This window comes from Dipteris shenzhenensis, chromosome 22 (genome assembly GCF_047967505.1).
Source record: "Dipteris shenzhenensis isolate YYH24624 ecotype China chromosome 22, Dip_SZ_1.0, whole genome shotgun sequence".
NCBI classification, from domain to species: Eukaryota; Viridiplantae; Streptophyta; class Polypodiopsida; order Gleicheniales; family Dipteridaceae; genus Dipteris; species Dipteris shenzhenensis.
The window spans coordinates 12,860,018-12,880,681 of record NC_141617.1 but is presented as its reverse complement, the minus strand read 5'-3'; positions in this window follow the sequence as shown (position 1 = coordinate 12,880,681).

Below are 20,664 nucleotides of genomic sequence, written 5' to 3'. Positions count from 1 at the left end.
AGAGAAGGGGGAGACAAGATGGCAATGATTTGAGCAAAAATAGGGCACGTGTTGCGATTACAAATGCACAATAAAAAATGCCTGAAATTAGAAATGCTCGTCCACAATCTTCAAGACGAGGCAAAGTGTGGATGCATTGAGTCATGCACATGCTAGTATCCATATGCTTGAAAATGTTCCCAGGGTTGAAGAAGGAGTTGTAGAAGAGGATCTCATTGCTGAAATAGACATTACCCCAATGCTTGATCCACCTTGTGAGGTTGTTAACCAAGATACGGGGAGAGGATTTATGGGGTGTCGCAATCCTCTCAAAGAGTTGTTCAATGTGCACAGGGGGAAAAACGTAAATCACATGGTCCAGAGTAGGACTTTGTTATTAATGTTCGTGACTACGTTCAGTGAAAATGCAAGTATTGTGGAATACAAAAATTTGGGGGAGCACCTCACATAAGGGACCACTTGATTGGTGACTCAAGAAAGAGCATTCAGCATTGTGCGACCCCAGGAGCTGCTGCAATAGCTCACACCTGGACAGAGAAGTTGCAAGCTTTTAGAAAAATATGAAGAATATCAATTTGGGAAAGTCAAGGTATAAGTGGAGTAGAGCCTGTAAGCATACACGGTGACGAAAGTACAAGTGTTGCAGGCTCCCATGCTAGAACTCCTTGTGTGGAGACTAGCATGCAAGATAGATCGTGACCTATGGCTCGTGAAGCTAGATCGGCAACTGCTACTCGTAGCTTGAGGCAACCCACTATAGTTGAGAGCATTTGGGTTCAAGATTTCGAGAATGCACAATATGTACTTAGTAGATCAATCTTATGGTTAGGATATCCACTAAGTATGGTTGATAACAATGATATGAGAGCTGCATGGAATTGCATTGCTAACTATGGGCCGAGCTTCAAGTCGCCTTCTTACACACATTGTGTACGTCATTGTTAGATAAGGCATATGCAGAAGAGAAAGAGCACATAAATTGTGACAATTTTAAGCAACTGCATAACACCGGATGCACAATTGTCTCAGACGGGTGGACAAGCATAAAACGCCATGCTTTATTCAATGTGGTGGTTATATCGCCACGTGGGGAGGCCTTCCACACATCAATTGATGCCTCACATGTAAAGAAGTCTAGATGGTGTATTATCCAAGGTTATAAGAGATTAGGCCTTGAAAATGTTATTCAAGTTATAAATAATGCCAAGAGTTGTAAAAAGATGGGAGGAATATTGTAAAGGAAGTATACCAATTTATATGCATCTACGTGTTGTACGCATACTTTAAATCTTGCATTGAAAGATTGGTATAAACAAATGCCATGGTTCAAAGAGATTGTTTGTGAGGCTCAAGACATCGTCAAGTTAGTACGATCGAAGCAACGTCTTGAAGCAATCTTTATGTCTCGTGATGGTTCTACCATGTTGCAATTGCCAGCAACCACGAGATTTGCTACGTACTTCTACACTTTGCAATCTTTGGTGAAAAATAGGAGTTTTCTTATAGAGACATTTCATTGTGATGTATTTGAACGATGGATGTCAAAGTTGACCGATAGGGCAACCAAGGAGCAAATGCATGACCTAAAAGAAACATTGGGATCCCCTGCATTATGGAAATGGTTTGAGGATGCTGTTAATGCTATGAAACCTATTTTATATGTGCTTAGGGCTTTGGACTCAAAGTCTCCAACAATCGGAAAAGCATGGATGCACTTTTGGAGTATTGAGCAAGCTCTTATTGCGAGGAATCCCCCTCCTCGCCCGAGCTAAGAGAATGAAAGAAGACCATTTAATGCTACAAAGTGCAAGGAATTGTGGCAATTGTTTAGGCCATGATGGGAGCAAGCTCATAATCCATTGCATAGTGTTGGGTACCTTTTAGACCCCGAGTGGTGCAATATGAAGCCCAAAGAGATCCCAATTGTTATGCATGACTTTCATAAAGTGGTCCGATAATATTATCCTGACAACCATCAGTTTGCAAAGTGTTGTAACGAGTTAGCCAAGTATTGATGCAAGGAGGGCTTGTTTGCATCGAGTGATGTTCAAGCATTGGAAGAAACTACATTTGATTGGAAATGGTGGATGATGAATGGTGGCACATTTGAGCTTCTACGCCCGATTGCAATGAGGGTTCTTTCTTAGACATGCTTAAACTCAGGCTTAGAAAGAAACTGGAGTCATTATAAGTACATCCACAGTACTTTACAAAATAGAATTCTAGAGGATCGGGCTAAGAAGTTAGTATATCACAACAACACAAAGCAACTATAGACGTGCTTGATAGACGCGCAAAATAGCGATCGCATCTATAGACGTTGCTTGAATAGAGAAATTACGGGCGTGTCTAATAGCGCATCTAATAGATCATCTATTTGCGCGTGTATTAACATGTCTATTTGCACGTCTACACTGAGAAAATGCGGTCTCGTCTAACATTGCGTTTAACAGTGCGTCTATTTGTGCGTGTATTAGCGCATCTATTAGCGCATTTACATTGGGAATTAGATGCGTATTTAGATGCAAAACAGAGAATACAGAAAGTGAGATTTTGGTGTACATCATTGCTTTCCAAACATTGCCCATGATTACCAAAGCACATAATTTTAACAAAAACATCAATGCTTTTTTGCAAGCCCACATATACAAGAATTAAGTGAGGTGAGGAGAATGAGACAATATGTAAAATAGTTTTGCCAATATCAATGATGGGCTATGGTTCAATCTCATCCTCAATGAGATCAACCCTTCCCAAACTATCTACTTCAAAATCCAAACAAGTGTTTAGATCTACAAATACGTTCAACCCACTACTACTTGTGCTACTCATGTGCTCATCAAAATCAGCATCACCAATGGTAGGCTCATCCTCATGGGTAATGGCCTCAATATCTGTATCTCCTATCTCATGATCATCCTCCTCTCTCGTATCATGGTCATCATCACCTCCATGGCCATGATCATCCTCCATACGCTCCATATTAGTAAATGTACCATACATCACTTTGGAACGTGGCATAATAGGTATGACATGCCACCATCTATTATTATCCACCATTGGTTGATAGACAACCTAGATTCAAACACAAATACAATCATGTTATTTTCCTTGCATCAAATATTTAAAAGCGAGTATTTTTATATGTGTGCATAGTACCTATTCACATTGTTGCGGTAGTACTAGTGTGTCCTTCCTACTTTGCCAAAACTTTGTGGAGTCAATAGTTACAAAGCCACTTGCATGGCATTTGATTATTGCATTAGGGCCTCTTTCCACCACGTCCTTAAACCACTTTACATCCAAAACATACACAAAGAAGTGTCGAAAGTCAAGCTTAATAATATCTTGGATTATGCCACAATAATCATCCATGGCTCCATTGGCTCCCTCAAAGCTAGCAATGACGCCGCAATCTTGTATGTTTCTCTTATCATCAATCCGTTGTGTTTGAAAATGCTTGCCCTCACACCATATAGCATTGAACATAGTGCACTACACCAAGAAAAAATCAATTAAATAAGCAATCTAAATTATTGAAAGCTCCTAACTTATGCATAACATTCTATATACCGACCTTGCTCATGCATCCCCTAGCATACTCCCATTCTTCTAGTGTGATATGCATCCCCTCGTCTTTCTCTGCTTTCTCCATTTCATCAAGTAGCCAATCCACATGAATATCCTTTGGAAGTGCTTTAGATACTAAGGGTATGGCACATGAGATCCGTGGTGTGTATGAAAGAGGGCCCTTTCTTCTTGTCTTCTTGCCTTTGCATCCTCGTATCTTGTCACCCATCTTTTCATCACATCACTATTAAGCATGCAATAGAGGTTGATACTATTATGCAACTCCATGTCTATTACTTTGTTGCGTCCTTTCCCTTGAGGCACAATAGAGGTCATCCTTAGGTCTTCATCATCTCTCCATAGTCGTGGGAGAGAGCTATCCACATCAATAAGAAACTCAGAAATATATACAAGTGACTCTTGTACCAACCAACCCTCGGCCATGCTACCTTTGGGTCTTGCATTTTGTCTCACAAAGCCCTTCAAGGTCTTCATGAAGCGCTCGAGGAAGAACAACCATCGTGCATGTATAGTACCGCATATAGCAATCTCATCCACCAAATGCACTATAAGATGTAGTTGGCTTGTGAGAATAGAACGTGGAAATGTCTCCTCCACTAAACAAACCACCTCCACTGACATAACTCGAGCATTCTCAAGCATGGTGGGATCTATTTCCTTTGAGCTCACATACCTAGAAATGAAAAAGTACACCATATTAGCAATATGAACACCTTACATGGAGCATTGATACGCATCATATTTTGTATCATGTAAAGTACCTCACAAGCTCGCCCGTCTTGTAAATACAATCTTTCATGTTCTTCGATGCACTATGTGAAATGCTAGTAGGTAGTATGAACTGAACCCACGAGGAGGTGGTTGATTAGTTGCTTATAATTATTCACTCACAAATTTGAAAGGAAAAATATATTATGCACATAAAATACTTACTTGGAGCATCTTGTGCCAATCATGAGATTTCAAGCCATATAATTGCTCTACACCTCTTTTCTTGCTCTTTGTAAAGGCTCCCTTCAAACACCTCATGCATCCAGTGGGAGTATGAATTGTAGTAATAGCACGCTTCACTGCCGCCATCTCTAGCTTTGATAACCTCCACAGTGCATGAGGTAAAAAAACACGCCCATTTGGTCTCTCTTGTGGCCAAGCTCCATGCATCCTCCCTGTGGTACATAGATCCTCCCTTATGCCTACGAAATCTCGTGTCCCATTCAAATGCTCCCAAATGGTAGATGCCACATTCTTGAAGATATGCATGGGATCAAACAGGTGATTGATCTTGAGGTGGGACCAATATGGTAAACAATAAAAGATGGAGTATCTAAACAAAGTAAAGTGTTAGCGGGCAATCTTTATTTCCACCCAATATAGCACACAATAGTTACAAACCCTTACCGGCTTATGTTAGTGGTGGAGGAGTCATGGAACCATCCCAAATTCTCATCCAATCTCCCGCGGTGAGTGATTGTGGGAGGACTTCATTCCAAGGGGCAACATATCTAGGATGATCAGGTGGGAGAAATCGATGGTGATTCTCATAGATGACCTTATTCAATGCGTCTGGCTGTGAGGCAACAGCGAAGGACCACAAACAGGACATGCATAGTAACCCGATGTAGTGAGACCTGAACAATAGATGCAATTAAGAGTTGAAGGTGGGTTTAGGGTGCCACATCCTTTGCCTATTCATAATTAGAAGTGCAATGCTTACCTGAACACTCGCCATAGCCTGGGAAGTCATGCATTGTCCACATCAAGATTGCTTTGCAGTTGAAGTCTCGTGATGAGGGAGGCCTGCTGGTGACGAGGGAGGCCTGCTCACATCATGCACCTCGATACCTCTCCAAAGTATCTCTAGCTCATCAATGAAAGGCTCCAAATAAACATCAGGATTTTTGATTTTATGTTTCCCTAGAATTAGAAGGGACAGCATCAGAAAGAGAGGTCACATGTTGCCTTGCCATATCTCTTGAGGTCGGTAATTTATTCTCCCTTGGAAGCATTTACAGAATGGCCTACACGTGAAGACCATAAATGAGGAAAAGCATTCGAGTAATTGACCCACTAGCATAATTCACCATGTTTGCAAAATAGACTTTAAAGCTTACTTGAGTAATGCATTCAAACTTGCATTGCTCCATCCATAGATGGTTTGCAAGTTTAGTAACTCAAGGGAGTCACCTAGAATAGAGAATGTGCACCCCTCAAACGGTGGAGTCGATGCTGCTATAAAAAGATCATCCTGCTCCATGCTATCATCCCTCCCTTCGGATTGATGGACATATAAATCCCGCACCATATCATCAAACACCTCCTCCTCCACGGCTTCATGAGGTAATGGCAAAGGGCTACTATCACCATCACTCCATGCATCCATAACGGTCCCTCCTAAAGATCCCACCTCATATTGCTGATGCTTCGCCTCCTCATGGCGAGCATGGGCAACATATGTGGGTGTGGCACTGCATCCTGTATCAAAGTAAAACGGGATCATAACTCAAACATATGAACACCCATAGGTATCTCAATCAACCTTACCTCTTTAACACTTATCATGTTTACGGTCGCATCCCATTCTCCATACTTTGAGATGTGATTGAGTGTAATCCTGCGTGCACGATACATGTTTCCTCAACATCGATCACACATACATTTGATTTTTTGCTCCAACCACATTTCACGATGGTGGATACGGAGGGATTCATGCTCACTGGAGCTACTTGTTGAAGATGAAGACATCCTACAAACAAACAACCCAAAAAAATTTGCTTTTCTTCGAATATTTAATTTTAAACTCTATGGCGTGTCTAAAGGCACGTCTAAAACTATGTCGATCTATTCTGTGGTGCGTGTCTACAAGCGCATCTAAAACCGCATTTGTTTGTTCTGTGGTGCATGTCTACAAGCGCGTCTAAAACCATGTCTGCTCTGTGTATTTAGACGCATGTATAGACGTGCTATTAGACGTGCCTATAGACACGGTTTTTAAATCTGCTTTAAGCGCGCTTGCTTTGCTTTTCTTCACATTACTTATACTTCACGCAGCTTGCTTGCTTTGCTATTAGCAGATCCACAGTTTCGATGCTTAAGAGGAAGGCACCCATACTTACTTCCAAGCTTACACTTAAGAGGAAGGCACCCACACTTACTTCCAAGCTTAAAGGAGAAGAGGGTGAACAAGGAAGAGAAGCAACTTTGAAAAAGGAGAAGAAGCTTCCATACCTCTATCCAAGGTAAGTCTTTTTACAGTTGATCTTTTTTGGAATTTAATTTCTTTGGATTTGTACTTTCTCGTATCCAAGAAAAGCATGATTTTGGTATCAGTGTTACATTTTTGTGTCAGGCGCATGTCCTTTTCTTCTTTTTAGAAAAGTCCATCTGTCAGAGCGTGTCTATAGGCACGTCTCAGAGCGCGTCTAAAACTGCGGCTACAGGCGCGTCTAGATGCACGTCTAGTCTATTTGCAAACACAGATAGCTGCATCTATAGATGCACTGTTATATGCAAAAATAGATGCGCTTCTCAGACGCATCTATAGACGTGCTCCGACATTAATCTTTTCTTCCTTTCCTCTTTCTTCTCAGCTCATCAGTAATCATCTTTTTTCTTTTTTCTAGTTCATCATGTGGCGAGGAAGCTCTTCGAGCTCACCTGATCTCTGGAAGTCTATTTTTAGGGACTTATATAACCTTTTAGGGCACCCTCTTAGTCCTGTGGAGTTATACAGGTATATGACGGGTACTCTAAACACCCCCTAGGAGTCAGTACTACAGACTCCAAACCACCCCACACCAGCTGAGATTACCACAGCGGAGTCAGCATAGCCCAGCCGGCTACACAACCGAGGCCCTTCTCCCATGCCTCTTATGCCCCTTCCCCCATGCTGTCTTATGCCCCTTCTGCCATGCTGTCTTATGCCCCTTCCCCCATGCTGTCAGGAGGTCCTTCTATCTCGCAGAGCCATCGGCGTACTCCTGTGCAGTCGAGACTCGATCTCCAGCTCCGAGTGGTCCACGTCATCCCGTGCAATCTCCAGCTACGAGTGGCCAGTGTACTAGCTTGACACGACACGATAGCAAGTGTAGTAGCAGGGAGAGCGATGGGGGATGCATGGAACAGTGCTTTGGGAGGGGTGGTGGTGGGGACAATGATGATTCATATGATTTAGACATGCCTCTGGGTGATGGTACGATATTCTATGACATCACTCAGACAGGAGGCATCTTAATGGATGCACGGGGGAAGGACATCATGGCCTTCATGCACTATGTAATTGCTAACAATTTACGGAGATTGCTTTATCCACTACAAAGACTAGCCAAAGAGATTGGCTGATGAGACCCTCGCTGTTGTTCAGTCTAGGTATCCTAACCCCCCCAATTATCAGTTCACATATAAATGGGCCAAGTCAAAGATTGTTACGATACTTGGCAATTTAAAGATCTTCGCTTAAGAGGAAGGCACTAGCAGAGCTTACCAGGCTCAAGGGAGGTCAACCACCAAGGGGCCCGCCCCACACCGCTCACAAGCGTGAGTGGAAGAAAGCAATGAAGTTAGCAAGGGAGGACCCTAGTCTGCAGCACGTGGAGGCACGAAGGATCCAGATGGAGCAATATGGAAGCATGCATTTTGGAGCAGGGGGTTTTGAATCATGGGAGGCCCAATTTGTAAGTATCGATCTCAAATTATATTGCTTATGTAGTTTATTAGGAGGTTGTTTCTTTGTACTAACCCCTCCGCAAATTGTGTCGTCTTGCAGCTTGATATCGTGGGCAGATACCCTACTCCTGTCGAGATAGCCTACCACCACCACCATCGCAGGATACATGGAAGCACTTCTATCATGATGGGTTGATTACTCAGGAGTAGTATATCCAGGCTACTGGAGCGGCCCCCGAGGTATTTGAAAGTAATTAAATAATGTCAATATTATAAGTAAAGATTTGATTTTTCATACATTGATATATGTTGTTCCTTGTTTACAGGTCCCTGCACAAGAAGACGAGGAAGGAGGCGGAGAAGGGAGCACAGAAGGGAGCAAGGACGTGGAGAACATAGATTAGTTGCAGAAGTAGTGCTAGCTACTCTTTTTTGTACTTAAATCCACTGGCTTGGCTTCGTGCCTCTTGTATATACACTCCTCTTATTTTTTGTACTTGAAGCCACATGACGTGGCTTAGCTTCGTGCTATATGTACATACAAGCACTTTTTGAGCTTTCAATTTTATTGCATTTTGGAGTTGTAATGTTTTATTTGGAATTGTAATTAAAATGCGGTTGGCTATAAGAATTGAATTACACAATCTGGAAATGGGATTCTTGTAACTATATAGCATACACAACATACACAGCATTCTGTAAATTTAAAAACAAATATTATGTAGCGTGTCTATCAGTGCGTCTATAAATGCATCTATATACACGTCTATCTGTTCGAGAAGCATCTATTTGCATGCCTATAAATGCATCTATAAGATCGTTTATAAATGCGTCTATACACGCGTTTAACGATGGGTCTATTTGCTTTTAAATTTTTTAGCAGAGCATCTATTTATGTGTCTATACATGCATTTGTATGCTATATAGATGCACTGTTAGACACGGGTCTCCAGACGCAAAAATAGATGCGCAAATAGACATGCCCATAAGTTTTTCTTTTTAGTCCAGTAAACGCATCTGTGTGCGCGTCTGTGGGTGCTTTGTCTTGTTGTGTACATCTATGCCAATCATAAAATCCTAGAAACATTGGGAGATTATATGGGATATGAGGAGAAAGTTCCAAAATGGATGTATGATATCCTGCCAGATGCTATACAGCCTAAAGCAGTCCCATCATTGCAAATTCTAGAACCCCAAAAGAGGATGAAACTGGGACTGAGGGTGCAACATCCAAGGAGGATAGTATGAGGAGGATGAATCTGATGAAGATGAAGGAAATAATATTCGCCTTCCACATGGGTCTGAAGATGAGGACATTGATGACGAACATGATGAGGATAGTGACTCATGAATTGTGGCAATGATGGCAATAGGGTTTTGAATGTCTCATTGTATTTTGAATGTGTTCTTGTTTTTTGATTACAAGTTGCAGTTTAGGGTTCGATAAGAATTGTCTTGTTGTGCATCGTAAATATCTTGTGTTTAGGGTTTGGGCTTTGTTTCTTCTGTGTCGCCATCGCATAGGCTTCTGGGTGGCAATGCCAATTGTTGTGCTCTTGACCAAGTTCAATTGATCAAGAGCATGGCAACTGGCATACCACTCCATCTCATATACAATAGAATCCTATGCGACGATGTGCAGAAGAAGCATGTGCAAACTCTAATTTCTTGTCTTTGGTAACATTTTTCTTTCATGACTTTAGAGATAAGTTTTAATTGTGCATGAGAGAGAGAGAGAGAGAGAGAGAGAGAGAGAGCGCTTGTGATGAAAGTGCATATAATTATATTTTAATGGCAAATAGAAAATGCTTTTTAAGTTTACTTTATATAGTTTTTCATGATTAAAGTTTACTTTATATAGTTTGTCTTTGGTAACATTCTTTTTTAATGACTTTATAATTTAATGTGATGGATTTTGGGATTGCATAGTGTTTAAGATTCCAAATTTCAATTGATGCATGGGTTTAAGTTTTAAGTAATATGATGGATCATGGATGCATGGGTTTAGGTTTTAAGTATTAGGATGGATGCAAATGAATATGACCATTGATTTATATTTGTTTTCAATTGACCATAGTCTTTCTTATATTATTTATTATGAAATAATATACTGACAATATTCCAATTGATGACTTTAGGATTGCATGTGATGGAGGCATGTGACTTTAGGATTGCATGTGATAGATTTAGGGATTGCATAGTGCAAAATGATTATGAACATTGGATGCATATAGATTAATCCCTAAGCATTTAAATAAATGAATTCCACTAGATCATCTAGTACAATGCATACATGAGAATATCTTGTGCATGAGAATCTGTAATCAATAAATATATTAGTGCACATCGATTCGAGAAATCTCTCCATATAGCACCCTACTTAGTACTACCACATTCTTGCCAATAGTACATACACCATAGCATGCTTTCACCCACCTCTTCAAACTTTTTTCCCAACCAATTGCTGAGCGTGTTCTATAGTCACAAGCTTTTACTCATTTGAGTAATCTAAAATGCTGCTAACATTTAGTGTCCGGACCACAACAAATCAATGAAATAATGAGGAAAAGATGCCTTGATCAATCACCATCTTAAATCTATATGATTGCGCTTGTACGGAATTCTAAGATAAAGAAATAGAGGATGAGGGTGAAACCCTTTTCCCTTCATTCCCTCAATGAAAGATCGGTTTCAAAACTGATCTTGGTTAATGGGATGAAGGGCAAAGGGTTTCACCTTCACCTTTAGCCCCATACTCTATTCGAAGTTAAGCTTAACAATAGATTCCATTCTAGTGAAGAAAATTAGACAAATATGTAACCTCAAACTTAGGTACAAAATCAATGATAGCATCCCGAAATTTACCAACATAATTTTTGAAACTTTAGCTTGTACAAAAAGCTTTAAGATTGGAGAGATTTCAAAAAACTAATTCGAATTTTTTCAAAATTTGAATTCTGGACCAATTACTAAACTTTTTTTTCCTATCCTCCATCTAGATCGGTTTTAAAACTGATCTTTGTGTAAATTTTGAAATCAGAGTTAAGGGAGAAATTTGAAATTTTTTTGAATTCTTGAGAGTTAAAAGAATTCATACTGCTATATTTAGTATCCTAAGAGAGAGAGAGAGAGAGAGAGAGAGAGAGAGAGAGAGATTATGAGAGCGTGAGTGAAAGAGAGGATTTTGAGTGTGTGTGTGTGTGTGTGTATGTGAGAGAGAGAGAGAGAGACTCGAAAGAGACAGTCTGAGAGAGACACCGAGAGAGAGACTGAGAGAGTGAGAGAGAGAGACCGAGAGAGATAGTGAGTGTGTGTGTGAGAGAGAGCGCGTGTGTGTGTGTGAGAGAGAGAGAGAGCGACTCACTATGAGTGGGATCAAGTAAATAGAGTGTGGGAGAGAGAGAGAGTGAGAGACAGTGAGACAGAGAGAGAGAGAGAGCGTGTGTGTGTGTGACAAAGAGAGAGAGCGTGAGAGAGAGAGAGAGCGTGATAGAAAGAGAGAGCAACCGTGAGAGAGAGGGAGCAGCCTACCTCAGTTCAAAGAATATGGAAACCTTTGCAGCCCTTTGTGGCCTCCCAGTCTCCCCTGCAGCTCCATGTTTGAAGATGAAGACCACCAGCAATGAGATGAAGACCGCCAGTAGCATTGAAGATGACGTTGAAGAGGTAGCTTCGACGATTGATGTAGATCTCAAGGGAGACCGTGCTGCAAACAAACAGTTTATTACCTTCAATGGTAACCATGAGGGTGTTAGCCTGGGCGTGGGTGCAGACTTTGAGATTGGGCAAGGTGTTGATGCAAAGATTGGGCAGGGCGATCGTGATGCCCTAGTGTAGATGGCAGGGTTGCAACACGAGAGGCAGGGCGACCGTGCAGCTAAGCAACAAACTGAACTAAGTGATGACGACTGTGAGGATGGGTAGTAGAGCGATGGCGATGGCGATGATGATGGTAGCGTTACAGTTGAGGGTGGCACACACAGCACGAGAGGTAAGTTAGACTTTAGGTTTTTGATATTAACACCTATTTCATTAATTTTGGACTTTTTCTGTTGTTTTTGGACGAAGCCCAAAAATCCTTCGCAAATGAAAAGTTTACTTTGTGAAAATATCCTTCCCAAATCAAAATTTTACTTTCTGAAAATATTCTTCCCAAATCAAAAGTTCACTTTGTGGCACTATCATATTCACATATAAATCTTGTTTTTTCAATCTATACTTTTGCACCAACATGCAAGAATTTGAAATAATCCTATTTTAGAAATTCTAGCTATACCTAAGTTATTTGTTAATTTAATTATTTTTAATATTTTTCCTTGACATGATAAATTTATAAATCCATGAAAGGAGACTTAAATATTTCATGCAAATAACATTGTCACTTGCAATATGCACAAAATTTTTAAAACTTTTAATAAATAGAAAAAAGACATGATGCCATAAGACCCAAGTTTTGTATTGAACCAAAGAATTATAATAGCAATTATAGCTATCATTATATGTTTACATTGAGAGACATTGCTCTCAGCTGGAGTCTTTGTATAAAATGATATAGATTGAACATATGTTTACAATTTAAATTGTTGCTCTTAAAGAGCATCAATTCATGCCATCTGCATAATTGGACTCCCCATTGTCTTATTGCTCAATGTCACGAGAGTCCCTTGCCAAGTGCCATCTGCATTAACTCCCACTTGTCTTGCCAAGCCTTGCCCCTTGGGTGCATCGACTCCCCATTGTCTTATTGTTCAATGTGATAGTCCCTTGCCAGGTGCCATCTGCATTAACTCCCTATAGTCTTGCCAAGCCTTGATCCTTGGGTGACATCCAGCGCATATTTTGACTCTCATTTGACATAGGAGGTGATGACTCTGATTATAATTGTCAATTGGCTTCTTGCCTAGTACCCAAATAAAATCCTTCAATGGACTTCAATACAAAGCTTTAATCATGGACATTCTTCATTTGCGCTGTCTCCTTCTACTTTCTCCATGGCGAGCATCCTTAAAAATTCGTGTATATGCAAAATACTTTGCTGTGGTATTTTTATTTCTCCTTCTACCTCATATCCCATGCGCTTCTTTGATTTCTTTGCCCTTGAATGCCAAGACACTATGATTGTCTCCGTCGAAACTTGTGAGACCGCTTCATCATTTGGGACCCACTTCTTCATTATACAATTAGTATACAATGTGTTCTTATCCATATTCTCCTTCCTGCCCTTTGGCTTATACCATACCGTTGTAAATGTTGTAGCTCTCCCTTGGTCATCTCTTTGCACATCAACTACTTTTGCAACCCAAAACTTCACATTCTCATATTCATCATCCGATGGCCAAACCACAACAAAAAATCGACCTCTATATCTACTTGTGGCATAAACTCTCTCTTCTTCAGTCCACAATATGGATGTGGGAGTAATAATACAAATGCATTTTCAAAGACTGGAGCTGGGTGCAAATCGTTATGAACATTTGGCCAAAACATATTGCATTCTTCCTTGACATCCTTTGAGCCTCACATTCTCTCAAGGTCCTTTATTAAATTTCGTGTCTTGTTAATTACAGTGGTAGTGTGTTCTCTCCAAGTAGGCTTCGAATCAAGATATCTCTGGAGCATTTCCTCTTTGTATGTAATAAATGCTTTTAATCCTTCTATTTCACAGTTAGACCTCTCATTGAATTCTTGTATAGGAGCCCATGTTGGATACCTTTCCTTGCTGGGAATTGAAGTTAAGAGACTGTAAGGTTCTTCAGGTTCCCATTTTATATCATGAGAATACTATTGCCATTGCATTACGGGTTTTTCATCTTTTTAAAAAAAATGAAAGTAGTGTGGATTGGTATGACCTGTCAATGCATCACCACCCATTTGTATGAAAGGTAGAATGAAGCTCTTCCAATCATACATTCTTTCGAGCCTCTCACATACTATACTTTCCTTACAACCACCAACTTGCCTGCCACATCTTCTTACCAAGTCATCTATTGTCTCCACATCCTTGCATTTAAGCTCTCTTGAGACTGTGCTAAAAACTTGATCGATATCCTCATGTGTATGCCCAACATACAAAAATCCACAGTCGACCTCATTGAAGATTCGATGAGCAACTAGCATGGAGCAGAATGCAAACATGAGTACATTCTTATTTTCTCACCAGCAATTATCAGCTTGTATTCTCAAAGTCAGTGGTAGGCGACCTTTTTCTTCATGTACATTGCGAATTGCCTTCATAATAGATGTTACAACTTGATTGCTATCATGTAGATGCAAGGAATCAATCCATATATTTGCAAAGAACTTAATTCCATGCACTAACGTTCCACATAGATGTGTCTTTAGAAAGTGCTTTCCTTGTAATTTAGGTGGAGTGGCAACAAAACGAGGCAATGTTGTTGTATTCTGATCCATGCCATCTACAATAAGGCACATGTAGTCATCAAGATGCGAAATAGCTTGCTCCTTCCAAAATGCATATTTTTGTCTGGAATGTCGAATAAGATCATGATGAGAATTTCGGTTTTTTTTGTATAATTCCCTTTGATTTGGACATGTTGCACTCTCAATCGCTCGCTTTAAATCATCACAGACATTGCACTTTGACATTTTTTGCCTCCTTGGGATTTTAACATATCCAAAGTTCTTCTTCCAAAGAGTATACAAAGTATGAGAAGAAGCTACGACATCCCCTCTTTGCCTTTGCTTTTCTGCAATACAGTCAAATACTTCGAGCTTTGTCAAGCCCATTGGAAGGTGGATTTCAGTGATCGCATCACCGTTAGGGAGTTTGGTAGATATATGGGGTTGAGGTAAAGCATTTTCATGTATGAAGTCTTGCAAAATTGATGCTGCCCTGACAGTTGAGATTCTTGATTTGGACCTTCCTCTATTACCGTGAATGCTAAATTTGTTGCCGCCCTTTGCCTTGGTGACTAAATCCCAATATGTACCATGGGATAATCCAGGGTGGTAGCAAGCTAAGGGTGTCCACTTCCGGACCACTTTCGGGTGAGTGTGACACCCGCTCGAGTGAAAATACAAAGGTTTTGCTTCGGTCTCCAATACCTCGATCGAGGTATTAGCTCCAATGAAAATCACACACGAGGACAACCGAGCCAAGCCAATACCTCGATCGAGGTACTGGACTTTTTTCACCGGACCGAGCCTCTACCTCGATCGAGGTTTGCTAACAAGCCACCTATACATGCCACATCTACCTCGTTCGAGGTATTCTGGCAATCCAGCTCAACCTCGATCGAGGTGAGGTGGCATGTCCAGCATACCTCGATCGAGGTATGTGCCATCCGACAGGGCAGATGACATACCTCGATCGAGGTATGCTGGACCGATGACTTGGCATCTAGCTGCTGTCGACATACCTCGATCGAGGTATCGTGGCATGTCAAAACCTCCATCGACGTGGATGTACCGAGATGTATGGGCATGTCACAATACCTTGATCGAGGTAACGTGGCATGTCAATACCTCCATCGACGTGGATGTACCGAGATGTATGGGCATGTCACAATACCTCGATCGAGGTATCGTGGCATGTCAATACCTTGATCGAGGTAGATGTACCGAGATGTATGGGCATGTCAAAATACCTCGATCGAGGTAGCTAAACCCTAATTTTTCTTATAAAAGGAGAGCGACCCCCCTCATTTCGCATACCTCAATCGAGCTCCTCCTCATCCACCGCCCGATCTCGGATTTGCGGGACGTCAACGGAATTGCGCGAGCGATGGAGAGCCACCAACGGACATCGACGGAGATGGACGGAGCCGGACGGGAGAGTCCAGGTAGGGTTTTTTTTATGTAGCATTTTCTTTTTGGTAGAATTTAATTAAATTTTAGTTTATAAGAAAAATTATAAAAAATTTCTAAATTTCAAATGCATTTTAATGTTTTTTTGAAATTTATGAATTACGACATTTTTTATTTAAAATGTGAAAATGAATTTTTTTTTTTAATAGAGCTATTTTTATTAAATAAAAAAACATTCATAGGAATAATTATAAAATATTTATAAATTTGAAATGCATTTGTAAATTTTTTTTAAATTTTTGAATTACGACATTTATAATTTAAAATGTGAAAATTTTAAATTTAAAAAACAGTTAATGAGGCATTTTTTATTCAAAATGTGAAAATGTTCTATATTTTTGTTTTTTTTATGTAGCATTTTCTTTTTGGTAGAATTTAATTAAATTTTAGTTTATAAGAAAAATTATAAAAAATTTCTAAATTTCAAATGCATTTTAATGTTTTTTTGAAATTTATGAATTACGACATTTTTTATTTAAAATGTGAAAATGATTTTTTTTTTTTAATAGAGCTATTTTTATTAAATAAAAAAACGTTCATAGGAATAATCATAAAATATTTATAATTTTGAAATGCATTTGTAAATTTTTCTTAAATTTTTGAATTACGACATTTATAATTTAAAATATGAAAATTTTAAATTGAAAAAACATTTAATGAGGCATTTTTTATTCAAAATGTGAAAATGTAAAAATTAGGTTTTTAAAAATCATCTTTGGAAAAAAAGAGATTAAAGTTATTTTTTTAAATTAGAGCTATTTTTATTGAAATAAAAAACGTTTAAATCTTTGTTTATAGGAATAATTATAAAATATTTTTAAAATTGAAATGCATTTGAAAGTTTTTTTAAATTATTTTTGGAATTACGTAATTATTTATTTAAAATGTGAAAATGTAAATATTTTGTTTTTAAAATGATCTTTTAAAAGAAAGAGATTAAAGTTTAAATTAGTGCTATTTTTATTAATATAAAGAAACGTTTAAATTTTACTTTATAGGAATAATTATAAAATATTTCTAAATTTGAAATGCATTTTAAAGTTTTTTTAATTATTTTTGGAATTACGTAATTTTTTATTTAAAGCCTGAAAATATATATATATTGTTTTTTGAAATCATCTTTTAAAAAAAAGAGATTAAAGATAATTTTTCAATTAGTGTTATTTATATTTAAATAAAAAAACATTTAAATTTTATTTTTAAAAATGATCTTTTAAAAAAAAGAAAATAAGAGTTTAAGTTAGTATTTAAATGTCAAAAAGTATATAATTTGTTTTTTAAAATAATCTATTTAAAAAAACTTATAAGTGAAGTTTACAAATTACTGAAGTTTTAAATTTAATATAACGTTTAAATTTTGTTTTTAGAAATCATGTATCAAGAACAAGAAAATAAGAATTTTGTTAAAATAAGAAAATCATGTATTAAAAACAAGAAAACAAGAAAACAAGAACAAGAAAAAGAGAGATTAAAGTAGGTTCTATGCTATCTTTGAAATTGGTGCTATTTTTATTTAAATAAAAAAACATTTAAATTTTAGTCTTCAAAACCATCTTTTAAAAAATCATCGTTTATGTGGAATATTATAGATTATATAGTTGGTTAAGAGTTGTTTCATAATTTAGGTAGAGTAAGTAGGCTGTATAAAACACCACATGGGCATTATCCCTAAAACACCACACCACATGGGCAAAGACCCCAACACTAGAGTGGTTAGATGCATAAGCATATGGCTAATTGGATCTTGTAAATGCACCAGCGCATCGAAAACACATACGTAATTTATGATTGTCCAAAGGTCTCCTCTCTCCCCAAGCATGGGAACCAAGTGATGATCTATAGGAATGGCCACTAGTTGACGTGGATTGCCCAACCAAAATAGATAATATTGAAAAGGCTTAATTATTTTCTCAAAGTTCTCGCTTTAAAAGGTCTGTAGTGTGAACCCGCTCTCTTTTTTAATGTGTAGTCTGAGAAATACTAGATGCGCCTTGCTTGTGTATCGTTCAAAGTAATGTATTAGGTATCCTTCTATCTCCTCCATATCTATTGCAAACCCAAGGCAGTAAAGCATTCAAAGAAGGTCTTATTAACCAAACCTCTCCACTATCTGTCCTTAGTATAGGGGCCATAAGTGGACAATGTGGTCCTTACACCACATGTGGAAAAGTTTCATATTGGATAAAAAGTGAAAAAAGGGAAACATATAAGGAAAAAATATTTGAGACATCCTCGGGGGGTTCACTATGTATAAACCCTCTATATCACGTGCGTTCAAGGCCTATATTTAAAATCCCTTATCTGTAAATTTTTTCATTAATAAAATGTACCCCTTTTCTATACAAATCTGTAAATTTTTTCCAAAACTATTTTAAATAGTCCCTTATGTATATTTATTTCTGTAAATTTTAGGAATAAAAAATATCCTTCTGTTGAACTCACGTGATAGGGTTACATATGATGAGTGACCCCCCCGAGGAGACATCTAAGTTTAAAAATGCAACAACTAGAGTTTGAAAAAATTCTAATCAAAATTAAGAATTATTAATAATATTGATTAATATTGAGCCACACATTACCCAAATAGAATATTAATTTCCATGTGTTTTTTTTGTGCATGCGCCAGCCAGCGCACAGGTTCTAGCACCACTATTCGTATGCAAATAGAGATGCTGAGAGCTAAGATGAGGGCACTGCAGGATGCTAGGGCACCCCCTCACTTGGTTGCGAGTCTAGATTCAGTTATTGAGGCTCTGGGTCGATTAGACACAGTTGAGGACGTTGTGGATAGCTTTCAGGCACACGCTGAGGTGGAGATCACTGGTGGTGGCTTGGATTGGAGAGCCATTCAATAGTTGTTTGAGCGTGAGTCACATCACAGGCAGGCCTTGGAGGATATGTTTTGGGATGGTCACACCGAGGCGATGCAACCACGTTCAGGGCTCCCCTTGCATATTTTACGTTGTAGGCACCCCATCATAGCAGCACACATTTATCCGAGATATCTCGCTGCGAATGGTGGTCGATTGCCTCACAACCGTCAGATAGCCAGGTCGTTTGCCATGCAGCTATATGATGCAGCTATACGCTGAGTTTGTGCTTGGTCATCGGGTGGACTACCTTAGTACCTGTCCAGGATCAGGAGCGGGACGTGGTAGGATGGGGCGTCAGGAGCATCAGATTGCAGGTGTTCCGTGTCGATGCGAGGCACCAGAGTTGCACACCATCCCTGCACCGGCATTGCGAGCGGTGGGAGGACAGATTAGGGGGGATGTTCATTCAGTGGCATCATCCTTGCAGCACATGGTCTCTGCCCTATCGAGATCTATTGCGATTCCACCTCCCCCAATTCGATCATCGATGGAGCCTCCCACATCTACACCACCTCCCACATTTACACCGCCTTAGCATGAGTTGGAGGCTCGAGACACACGGATTGTAGAGTTGGAGGCATTGTTGGCCGAGTCTAGGGACGAGGTTAGTTATTTTGATTATGTTAGTTTATTTTTTTGTAGCGTGTTTTCAACTGATGTTTTTTGGTTAATTCTCACCATGTACGCGACATGTTTGCATTGCAGGCACATCTATTGCGTCAGGAGATGGAGTCTCGCGTGTACGACTGTTACAGACAGATTTGGAGGAGCAGAGGATTTGGACACGCATAGCATACCATCGTGCAGAGCACTATATTTTGCATTTGAGGCATATTAGTCGTGATCCATCTCGCCATAGGATCGACCCCAGCGTGGCCCTATACCCCGCTCCTCCTCCTGTAGATGTGCCGACTAGGACACCCATAGATGCAGCAGTCATAGCCAGGCTTCCTACTGCCACGTGTCCTTTGCAACAAGGAGTTTGACACCGTAGGGTGGTTTGGACTAGGGTGCGGCCACATCGCACATCTCCATTGCATGACCCGCCACATGGTGGCACGATCAGTGTGCCCTGTATGCTTTGCTGACATTGATGTGGCGACATACAGAGGACTAGGCATGGATGATCTATATCCTAGTCATCGTCAGGCCGTAGATCCATTCGCCCATGTAGTCTTGACAGAGCACTATAGGGAGGAGGCACAAAGAGCGTTGCTAATGTAGGAGGGTGCTGATACATCAGTGGTTGCAGCATGCATTCCACAACGCTTTTCGTATGGTGATTTCATGCCAGGTGACGAGGCACGAGTAGAGGAGGCACGCCGGATTGAGCGAGAGGCAGAGCTACAGACATCATTGCAGCAGTGGGTGGAGCAGCAGCTAGGGCGGGGCCCAGACCAGTGTCTTCTACATGTAGAGACGATTACTCGCGCCGGATTTGAGGCACGAGTATTCGCAGATGCACGGCTATGGGAGCTGAGACGCGCATACATAGAGGAGGTGAGGGAGGCAGAGATGGCAGTGGTGGCACGTGTAGCATGCCCTCCTCTTCATCAGGATGAGGCTGGCCCATCTGAGCCGGCTTTGCCTGAGGGCACACAGCGGACGGTTGGACAGCGGGTCATACAAGAGCCACGTCAGCGTTCCACTAGAGGATCATATGTAGAGCTATCAGATTCGGATTCAGATTGATTGTTTAGGCTTCACACGT